This window comes from Galeopterus variegatus, unplaced genomic scaffold (assembly GCF_000696425.1).
Source record: "Galeopterus variegatus unplaced genomic scaffold, G_variegatus-3.0.2 Scaffold1379, whole genome shotgun sequence".
In the NCBI taxonomy this organism is placed as follows: domain Eukaryota; kingdom Metazoa; phylum Chordata; class Mammalia; order Dermoptera; family Cynocephalidae; genus Galeopterus; species Galeopterus variegatus.
Genome location: NW_007727490.1, coordinates 365,867 through 370,371, shown reverse-complemented (window position 1 = coordinate 370,371; position 4,505 = coordinate 365,867). Strand labels below are relative to the sequence as shown.

Below are 4,505 nucleotides of genomic sequence, written 5' to 3'. Positions count from 1 at the left end.
TGAGGGTTGCGATCCGTTGCCGGACACGGAAAAAGACAAAAAGGAAAAAAACAAAAAAAAAACAAAAAAAAACATTTAAATTTACCCATTTCTCAAGTAGCAGATACTGAGTTTGTTTCTGAAGTTTTGCTGTGCTATCATCATTGAAGTTTTTAGAGATTGAGAATAATGTTTAGGCAAGGAAAGTACATTACTGACTTATAAAAGTGTGAAGGAGGCATCAGGGCATAAAACATGGAATAATGGATTAACTCTGGTACTATGTGGCAAGGCTGTAGGGCATATGATCAAGCCATGTTTAGTGTACAGAGCAAGAACACATGCACTCTCAAAATCAAAAACAGAAGGTATCTGCCCATGTTCTGGCAACATAATCAGGAAGCGATGGTGACAACCATCTTGTTTATGGAAAGGTTTCACCGATGCTTCATCCTAGTGTATTGGGCTTGGTACTAGCTGTGGTTTCAGGCATCTGCTGGGGTCTTAAAACGTATTTCCTGCAGATAAGGGGGAACTACTGTGTTTTTTCTTCTGCAATTGCCTTTTTCTTCCCTAAGGTTGTTTTCATAGTTAGTGTGGTCCTTCTCATGGTCTTTGTTACTCAGTATCAAAAAAGCAACTTAGGGCTGCCCAGTTGGCTCAAACAGATAGAGCATGATGTTCTAACACTAAGGTCAAGCAAAAAGAAGCTACTTAGATCAATGAAAAAAGTTTGAATTTTGGAACCAGAGACTTGAGTTTAAATCTTGGCCTAACTAGCTTTGTAACCTTGGTAAGAAGCTAGAATAATATCCATCAGAATAATTTCACTGCCCTAAAACACCCTGTGTTCTACCTATTTATCCCTATCCTCCTACCCCCGCCCCGAACCCCTAGCAACCGTGGATCTTTTTTTTTTTTCTCCTTTTTTGTCTTTTTTCGTGACCGGTAACGGGATTGCAACCCTCGGTGTCGCGCCTGTACCGCGACCGGCAATGGGATCGCAACCCTCGGTGTCGCACCCGCACCGCGCTCAACCAGTGAGCGGACCAGTCTCTATATGGGATCCGAGCCCTCGGCGGGAACGCCGCACTCTACCGAGTGCGCCACCGGGCCGGCCCAACTGTGGATCTTTTTACTGTCATCCTAGTTTTGCCTTTTCTAGATGTCATGTAATTGGAATCATACAGTATGTAGCGTTTTCAGGTTGACTTCTTTCGTTTAGCAGTATACATTTCAGGTTCCTCCTTGTCTTTTGTGGTTTGATAGCTCATTTCTTTGTGTAGCTGAATAATGTTCCATTGTATGGATGTACAACAGTTTGTTTATTCAACTCTGATGTTTTTATCATGTGTTTTTTTTTTTTTTCCTTTTTGTCTTTTTTCATGACTGGCAACAGATCGCAACCCTCAGTGTCACGCCCTTACCGGACCGGACCGGCAACGGGATCGCAACCCTCGGTGTTGCGCCCACACCTCGCTCAGCCAGTGAGCGGCCGGTCTGTATGTGGGATCCGAACCCTCGGTGGGAGCGCCGCACTGTAGCAGTGCGCCACCGGGCCGGCCCTTTATCATGTGTTTTTCACCCTGTTGCCTGCATCCACTTACATTCTGTATTAATTACAACTTTTTAAAAAAAACTATGGTAAGGGCCGGCCCGGTGGTGCACTGCTACAGTGCGCCGCTTGGGAGCGCGGCGGCGTTCCCGCCGAGGGTTCGTATCCCACATACAGACCGGCCGCCGCTCACTGGCTGAGCGCGGTGCGGGAGCAACACCGAGGGTTGCGATCCCGTTGCCGGTCCCGGTCTGGTACGGGCGCAACACTGAGGGTTGTGATCCATTGCCGGTCACAAAAAAAGACAAAAAGGAAAAAAAAAAAAAAAGTATGGTAAAATGTACATCATATAAAATTTTTCATCTGCTATGGACTGAATTGTGTCCCCCCAAATTCGTTGAATCCTTAATCCCAAACATGACTTAATTTGAAGATAGGGCTTTTGGGAGGTAATTAAGGTTAAATGAGGTCATAAGGGTGAGGTCCTGGTTCCATAGAGCTGGTGGCCCTGCAAGAAGAGAAAGAGAGAAAGGTATCTCTCCTTCTCTCTCTGTCTCTCTCTCCCTCCCTCTCTCCCTCTCCTTGCATGCACACACTGAAGAAAGTCTGTAGGAGAGGACAGCAAGAAGCTGGCTGTTCACAAATCAGGAAGAGGGCCCTCACCAGGACCCAAATTGGCTGGCACTTTGATCTTGGACTTCCCAGCCTCCAGAGCTATGAGAAAATAAATTCCTGCTGTTTAAGCCACCTAATCTATGGCATTTTGTTATGGCAGCCTGAGCAGACTCATACAGATTTTGGTACTGAGAAGTGTAGTGCTGCTGTAACAAATACTTAAAAATATACAATTGCCTTTAGAACTGGGTAATGGGTAGAGGCTAGAAGAATTTTGAGGTGCATGTCAGAAATATGGATGTTAAGGGCAATTTTTTAAGGTCTCAGATGAAAATGAGGAACATGTTATTGGAAACTAGAGGAACTGGCAAAGAACTTTGCTGAACTGTGTTCTAGTGTTTTGTGGAAGGTAGAACTTATAAGCAGTGAAGTTGGTTATTACCTGAGGAGATTTCCAAGCAAAATGTTGAAGGAGCTCCATGATTCTTCCTGACTGCTTATAGTAAAATGCTAAAGGACAGAGATGAATTGAAGAAGGAATAGTTTAGCAAAAAGGACCCAGAACCTGAAGATTTGAAAAATTCTCAGCCTGTGCATATTGCAAAAAGTGATAAAGTTTATTTTGAAGAGAACCCAAAGGGTGGCTGAACAGCATTTCATAAAGACATTATGGATGTGACTTATGGACTAACCAGGCATCTAAACAGAAGCAAGGAAGAGACATGGGGTGATATCAGCAAAGACAACACCAGTTTGCACCAGAGGGGGTAGAGATCAGGACAGAATGAAGGAAGGCTGTCAGACAAGACAATACGATTTTTCAGGTGTGCCCATAAGCTATGCTTCAAGAATACGGAAGAGTGACCCCAAAGGCAGCTCAGAGAAGTTTGGATCTGCCTCCTTGGTTTCAAAGGATGGGGACATTGTCTCAGTTTCAACAGACCAGATGGCTTCTGCTAGAGGCCTTGGGGGTGGTGCCACCCAGAATCTTGGAGATGGGGCTGCCTGGAGCCTTCAGAACAGGGTTTCCTGGAACCTTTGGTGTGTGACCCCTACCCAACAGAGCCACTGGGGTGGAATTGCTGGCCCTGTGGGTGCTAAAGGTAGGACTACTGCTGCAATGGGTCCTGAAAGTAAGACTGCCATCTCAGTGGGTCCAGAAGGCAGGACATCTAGGCAAAGAGAATTAATCTTGATCCTTGTTCTTGATTCTGTTCTTTCCTAACAGAATTTACCTTGCTAGGTTTTAGACTTCTTAGGATTGGTCACCCCTTTCTTATGTAATGGGAATGTCTATCCTACACCTGTCCCACCTTCATATTTTGGAAGTACATAACTTGTCTGGTTCCACAGGTTCATGGCTGGAAAGGAATTTTGCCACTGGGTGACCTTGAGTCTCATCCATGCCTGATTTAGATGTTATTTGGATGAGACTTTGGACTTTAGAGTTGATGCTGGAATGAATTAAGACTTTTGGGGCTTAAGACTAAGACACCATCTTAAACATTTCTAAGGCACAGCTCAGCAGTATTAAGTAGATTCACATTATTGTGCAACAACAGTGGGTATACTTCACATTCAATCTCTAGAACTTTTTCATCCTGCAAAATTGAAATTCTATTACTGTTGAACAACACCTCCTCATTCTCTCCTCCCCATAGCCCTTGGCAACTACCGTTTGACTTTTCTGCTTCTATAAATTTGACTATTCCAGGTACCTCACATAAGTGGGACCATATGGTATTTGTCTTTTTGTGACTAGCTTTTTTTTTTTTTTTTTAAGATGACCGGTAAGGGGATCTTAACCCTTGACTTGGTGTTGTCAGCACCACGCTCAGCCACTGAGCTAACCGGCCATCCCTATATAGGATCCGAACCCGTGGCCTTGGTGTTATCAGCACCGCACTCTCCCGAGTGAGCCACAGGGCCGGCCCAATGACTAGCTTTTTTCACTTAGTATAATGTCCTCAAGTTTCTTCCATGTTATAGCATGTGTCAGAATTTACTTCCTTTTTAAGGCTAATATTTCGTTGCTGACTAGCTTTTTTCACTTAGTATAATGTCCTCAATTTTCTTCCATGTTATAGCATGTGTCAGAATTTACTTCCTTTTTAAGGCTAATATTTCGTTGATTGTGTGTATATATCACATTTTGTTTATTCATTCATCTGATGATGGACTCTTGGGTTGCTTCCTCCTTTTGGCTATTGTGAATAATGCTGCTATGAACATTGGATATACAAATATCTCTTTGAGACTTCACTGTTGGTTCTTTTGGGTATGTACTGAGAAGTGGAAATCTGGATCATATGGTAATTCTATTTTTACTTTTTTGAGTAATTATCATAGTGTTTTC

The 4,505-nt window shown here is 43.5% G+C and overlaps 1 protein-coding gene across 1 annotated transcript in view; it reads left to right on the top strand.

Annotated features, from left to right (window-relative positions):
* NDUFA9 (NADH dehydrogenase (ubiquinone) 1 alpha subcomplex, 9, 39kDa) overlaps window positions 1-4,505 on the top strand; it is a 37,446-nt gene that overhangs the window by 14,911 nt on the left and 18,030 nt on the right. The window lies entirely within an intron of this gene.